We start from the raw sequence: 7,186 nt of genomic DNA on the forward strand, positions 1-7,186 counted from the left end.
CAGATTCTGCCCACACTTGACAACCTCGTGATCCACCCATACAAAAGGCAAAACGCAGATCCGGGTCTAGTGGCTAAGAGTGACATTGACTATCTAATCCGGAGGGGAGGAGGGTGGCGGCCAGCAGCAGCCGCAGCGACAGGGGCATCCAGAATACTCCAGGCCACCTCCCTCCCCACCCACCACTTGTTTGGGTGGCTTTAAAGAGTTGAGTAAAATCAAGCTGGTAACCAACCATGACTGAAGGAGGATTTGATCCCTGTGAATGTATTTGCTCTCGTGAACGCGCCATGAGAAGACTCATCAATCTGCTCCGGCAGTCCCGGGCCTATTGTACCGACACAGAATGCCTTCGGGAATTGCCAGGGCCCTCCGGTGACAGTGGCATCAGCATCACTGTGATCTTGATGGCCTGGATGGTGATCGCTGTGCTCCTCTTTCTACTGAGGCCTCCTAACCTGAGAGGCTTCAGCCTTCCTGGAAAGCCCTCCAGTCCTCACAGTGGACAGGTCCCGCCAGCCCCTCCTGTGGGCTAACATCCTGGTGTGGGAAGCAGCGATTGTTTGACACCCTGCAGGACCGAACGACTGCAGAGAACCTGGCACTACCTGTCTCTCCTTTTCCATCTGCAGTTTGGATGGTATTGTTTTCATGAGCTTCTAGAAGTTTCACTTGCCAACTGCCTTTGTTTCCTGTGTTGCCACAGTCCTTGTTTACAGTATACCTGAGTAAACGATTTCTTTGAAAAGTCGAGGGCTATGTTGGTTGGCCTAGGCTTAAACATTCCACTCGTTCTCCCTGGAACACTGACCATAGCGTCTGTGGTGGTTTCTGGCCCAACTGAAGGAAAATTAAGGTTTCTGCATTTAAGTATTTTAAGTTGTTTGGATAGATTTTAATTCTTTTTATAAGGTATTTATTCTGGGTTGTCTGGTATGAATGACAGAACCATGCTGTAGTCACTTTACTGTGGCAGTTTACCTGTGGGTGGCAGTTTTCTGTAGTCCTTGACACTGATGCTTTAGATCATTTTCCTTACAAAGTCCAGCTGGCTTATATGGCTAGAATAGGAAAATCGATTTGGTTGTTTAATGATTTTTTAAAATAATTCCCATTAAAAATTTCTGATGTTAATACTTTAAATAAACATGATTGAGGAGACCCAACCGCCTGGTCAGGTGGGCACTCCTGATGCTGCAGAGCGGAAGAGACCACCAACACTGCTCACCCCTGCCCACATCCCTGGCCCAAGAGGAAACTGTATAAGGCCTCTGGGCTCCCGTGGGGGAGGGCCCAGGAGTGGCAGGACTTCTGCGCCTGAGACACCACCGGAACCTGAAAGAAACAGACCGGATAAACAGTTCTCTGCACCCAAATCCCGTGGGAGGGAGAGCTAAACCTTCAGAGAGGCAGACAAGCCTGGGAAACCAGAAGAGACTGCTCCCTGCACACACATCTCGGACGCCAGAGGAAAAAGCCAAAGACCATCTGGAACCCTGGTGCACTGAAGCTCCCGGAAGGGGCGGCACAGGTCTCCCTGGTTGCTGCCGCTGCAGAGAGCCCCTGGGCAGCACCCCACGAGCGAACCTGAGCCTCGGGACCACAGGTAAGACCAAATTTTCTGCTGCAAGAAAGCTGCCTGGTGAGCTTGGGACAGGGAAGCAGAATTTCTCTAGGAGGCACGGTCTGTGTTTACCGGAAGTCCCACACCCGCGGATCCCGGCCCGCAGCAGCTCTCTGCTCCCAGACCCGGTGAGAGAGAGACCCAACCGCCTGGTCAGGTGGGCACTCCTGAGGCTGCAGAGCGGAAGAGACCACCAACACTGCTCACCCCTGCCCACATCCCTGGCCCAAGAGGAAACTGTATAAGGCCTCTGGGCTCCCGTGGGGGAGGGCCCAGGAGTGGCAGGACTTCTGCGCCTGAGACACCACCGGAACCTGAAAGAAACAGACCGGATAAACACTTCTCTGCACCCAAATCCCGTGGGAGGGAGAGCTAAACCTTCAGAGAGGCAGACAAGCCTGGGAAACCAGAAGAGACTGCTCCCTGCACACACATCTCGGACGCCAGAGGAAAAAGCCAAAGACCATCTGGAACCCTGGTGCACTGAAGCTCCCGGAAGGGGCGGCACAGGTCTTCCTGGTTGCTGCCGCTGCAGAGAGCCCCTGGGCAGCACCCCACGAGCGAACCTGAGCCTCGGGACCACAGGTAAGACCAAATTTTCTGCTGCAAGAAAGCTGCCTGGTGAACTCAAGACACAGGCCCACAGGAACAGCTGAAGACCTGTAGAGAGGAAAAACTACACGCCGGAAAGCAGAACACACTGTCCCCATAACTGACTGAAAGAGAGGAAAACAGGTCTACAGCACTCCTGACACACAGGCTTATAGGTCAGTCTAGCCACTGTCAGAAATAGCAGAACAAAGTAACACTAGAGATAATCTGATGGCGAGAGGCAAGCGCAGGAACCCAAGCAACAGAAACCAAGACTGCATGCCATCATCGGAGCCCAATTCTCACGCCAAAACAAACATGGAATATCCAAACACACCAGAAAAGCAAGATCTAGTTTCAAAATCATATTTGATCATGATGCTGGAGGACTTCAAGAAAGACATGAACACACTTAGGGAAACACAGGAAATCATTAATAAACAAGTAGAGGCCTACAGAGAGGAATGGCAAAAATCCCTGAAAGAATTCCAGGAAAACACAATCAAACAGATGAAGGAATTAAAAATGGAAATAGAAGCAATCAAGAAAGAACACATGGAAACAACCCTGGATATAGAAAACCAAAAGAAGATACAAGGAGCTGTAGATACAAGCTTCACCAACAGAATACAAGAGATGGAAGAGAGAATCTCAGAAGCAGAAGATTCCATAGAAATCATTGACTCAACTGTCAAAGATAATGTAAAGCGGAAAAAGCTACTGGTCCAAAACATAAGGAAATCCAGGACTCAATGAGAAGATCAAACCTAAGGATAATAGGTATAGAAGAGAGTGAAGACTCCCAGCTCAAAGGACCAGTAAATATCTTCAACAAAATCATAGAAGAAAACTTCCCTAACCTAAAAAAAGAGATACCCATAGGCATACAAGAAGCCTACAGAACTCCAAATAGATTGGACCAGAAAAGAAACACCTCCCGTCACATAATTGTCAAAACACCAAACGCACAAAATAAAGAAAGAATATTAAAAGCAGTAAGGGAAAAAGGTCAAGTAACATATAAAGGGAGACCTATCAGAATCACACCAGACTTCTCGCCAGAAACTATGAAGGCCAGAAGATCCTGGACTGATGTCATACAGACCCTAAGAGAACACAAATGCCAGCCCAGGTTACTGTATCCAGCAAAACTCTCAATTAACATTGATGGAGAAACCAAGATATTCCATGACAAAACCAAATTTACACAATATCTTTCTACAAATCCAGCACTACAAAGGATAATAAATGGTAAAGCCCAACATAAGGAGGCAAGCTATACCCTAGAAGAAGCAAGAAACTAATCGTCTTGGCAACAAAACAAAGAGAATGAAAGCACACAAACATAACCTCACATCCAAATATGAATATAAAGGGAAACAATAATCACTATTCCTTAATATCTCTCAATATCAATGGCCTCAACTCCCCAATAAAAAGACATAGATTAACAAACTGGATACGCAACGAGGACCCTGCATTCTGCTGCCTACAGGAAACACACCTCAGAGACAAAGACAGACACTACCTCAGAGTGAAAGGCTGGAAATCAACTTTCCAAGCAAATGGTCAGAAGAAGCAAGCTGGAGTAGCCATTCTAATATCAAATAAAATCAATTTCCAACTAAAAGTCATCAAAAAAGATAAGGAAGGACACTTCATATTCATCAAAGGAAAAATCCACCAAGATGAACTCTCAATCCTAAATATCTATGCCCCAAATACAAGGGCACCTACATACGTAAAAGAAACCTTACTAAAGCTCAAAACACACATTGCACCTCACACAATAATAGTGGGAGATTTCAACACCCCACTCTCATCAATGGACAGATCATGGAAACAGAAATTAAACAGTGATGTCGACAGACTAAGAGAAGTCATGAGCCAAATGGACTTAACGGATATTTATAGAACATTCTATCTTAAAGCAAAAGGATATACCTTCTTCTCAGCTCCTCATGGTACTTTCTCCAAAATTGACCATATAATTGGTCAAAAAACGGGCCTCAACAGGTACAGAAAGATAGAAATAATCCCATGCGTGCTATCGGACCACCACGGCCTAAAACTGGTCTTCAATAACAATAAGGGAAGAATGCCCACATATACGTGGAAATTGAACAATGCTCTACTCAATGATAACCTGGTCAAGGAAGAAATAAAGAAAGAAATTAAAAACTTTTTAGAATTTAATGAAAATGAAGATACAACATACTCAAACTTATGGGACACAATGAAAGCTGTGCTAAGAGGAAAACTCATAGCGCTGAGTGCCTGCAGAAAGAAACAGGAAAGAGCATATGTCAGCAGCTTGACAGCACACCTAAAAGCTCTAGAACAAAAAGAAGCAAATACACCCAGGAGGAGTAGAAGGCAGGAAATAATCAAACTCAGAGCTGAAATCAACCAAGTAGAAACAAAAAGAACCATAGAAAGAATCAACAGGACCAAAAGTTGGTTCTTTGAGAAAATCAACAAGATAGATAAACCCTTAGCCAGACTAACGAGAGGACACAGAGAGTGCGTCCAAATTAACAAAATCAGAAATGAAAAGGGAGACATAACTACAGATTCAGAGGAAATTCAAAAAACCATCAGATCTTACTATAAAAACCTATATTCAACAAAATTTGAAAATCTTCAGGAAATGGACAATTTCCTAGACAGATACCAGGTATCAAAGTTAAATCAGGAACAGATAAACCAGTTAAACAACCCCATAACTCCTAAGGAAATAGAAGCAGTCATTAAAGGTCTCCCAACCAAAAAGAGCCCAGGTCCAGATGGGTTTAGTGCAGAATTCTATCAAACCTTCATAGAAGACCTCATACCAATATTATCCAAACTATTCCACAAAATTGAAACAGATGGAGCCCTACCGAATTCCTTCTACGAATCTACAATTACTCTTATACCTAAACCACACAAAGACACAACAAAGAAAGAGAACTTCAGACCAATTTCCCTTATGAATATCGACGCAAAAATACTCAATAAAATTCTGGCAAACCGAATTCAAGAGCACATCAAAACAATCATCCACCATGATCAAGTAGGCTTCATCCCAGACATGCAGGGATGGTTTAATATACGGAAAACCATCAACGTGATCCATTATATAAACAAACTGAAAGAACAGAACCACATGATCATTTCATTAGATGCTGAGAAAGCATTTGACAAAATTCAACACCCCTTCATGATAAAAGTCCTGGAAAGAATAGGAATTCAAGGCCCATACCTAAACATAGTAAAAGCCATATACAGCAAACCAGTTGCTAACATTAAACTAAATGGAGAGAAACTTGAAGCAATCCCACTAAAATCAGGGACTAGACAAGGCTGCCCACTCTCTCCCTACTTATTCAATATAGTTCTTGAAGTTCTAGCTAGAGCAATCAGACAACAAAAGGAGATCAAAGGGATACAGATCGGAAAAGAAGAGGTCAAAATATCACTATTTGCAGATGATATGATAGTATATTTAAGTGATCCCAAAAGTTCCACCAGAGAACTACTAAAGCTGATAAACAACTTCAGCAAAGTGGCTGGGTATAAAATTAACTCAAATAAATCAGTTGCCTTCCTCTATACAAAAGAGAAACAAGCCGAGATAGAAATTAGGGAAACGACACCCTTCATAATAGACCCAAATAATATAAAGTACCTCGGTGTGACTTTAACCAAGCAAGTAAAAGATCTGTACAATAAGAACTTCAAGACACTGAAGAAAGAAATTGAAGAAGACCTCAGAAGATGGAAAGATCTCCCATGCTCATGGATTGGCAGGATTAATATAGTAAAAATGGCCATTTTACCAAAAGCAATCTACAGATTCAATGCAATCCCCATCAAAATACCAATCCAATTCTTCAAAGAGTTAGACAGAACAATTTGCAAATTCATCTGGAATAACAAAAAACCCAGGATAGCTAAAGCTATCCTCAACAATAAAAGGACTTCAGGGGGAATCACTATCCCTGAACTCAAGCAGTATTACAGAGCAATAGTGATAAAAACTGCATGGTATTGGTACAGAGACAGACAGATAGACCAATGGAATAGAATTGAAGACCCAGAAATGAACCCACACACCTATGGTCACTTGATTTTTGACAAAGGAGCCAAAACCATCCAATGGAAAAAAGATAGCATTTTCAGCAAATGGTGCTGGTTCAACTGGAGGGCAACATGTAGAAGAATGCAGATCGATCCATGCTTATCACCCTGTACAAAGCTTAAGTCCAAGTGGATCAAGGACCTCCACATCAAACCAGACACACTCAAACTAATAGAAGAAAAACTAGGGAAACATCTGGAACACATGGGCACTGGAAAAAATTTCCTGAACAAAACACCAATGGCTTATGCTCTAAGATCAAGAATTGACAAATGGGATCTCATAAAACTGCAAAGCTTCTGTAAGGCAAAGGACACTGTGGTTAGGACAAAACGGCAACCAACAGATTGGGAAAAGATCTTTACCAACCCTACAACAGATAGAGGCCTTATATCCAAAATATACAAAGAACTCAAGAAGTTAGACCGCAGGGAAACAAATAACCCTATTAAAAAATGGGGTTCAGAGCTAAACAAAGAATTCACAGCTGAGGAATGCCGAATGGCTGAGAAACACCTAAAGAAATGTTCAACATCTTTAGTCATAAGGGAAATGCAAATCAAAACAACCCTGAGATTTCACCTCACACCAGTGAGAATGGCTAAGATCAAAAACTCAGGTGACAGCAGATGCTGGCGAGGATGTGGAGAAAGAGGAACACTCCTCCATTGTTGGTGGGATTGCAGACTGGTAAAACCATTCTGGAAATCAGTCTGGAGGTTCCTCAGAAAATTGGACATTGAACTGCCTGAGGATCCAGCTATACCTCTCTTGGGCATATACCCAAAAGATGCCTCAACATATAAAAGAGACACGTGCTCCACTATGTTCATCGCAGCCTTATTTAT

At 43.3% G+C, this 7,186-nt stretch overlaps 1 pseudogene; it reads left to right on the top strand.

Annotated features, from left to right (window-relative positions):
- Positions 1 to 236: 236 nt before the first annotated feature.
- Positions 237 to 536, top strand: LOC148000787 (small integral membrane protein 14 pseudogene; annotated as a pseudogene).
- Positions 537 to 7,186: the final 6,650 nt, after the last annotated feature.

The sequence above is a fragment of the Rattus norvegicus genome, chromosome 15 (assembly GCF_021556685.1).
Source record: "Rattus norvegicus strain SHRSP/BbbUtx chromosome 15, alternate assembly SHRSP_T2T, whole genome shotgun sequence".
Lineage (NCBI taxonomy): Eukaryota > Metazoa > Chordata > Mammalia > Rodentia > Muridae > Rattus > Rattus norvegicus.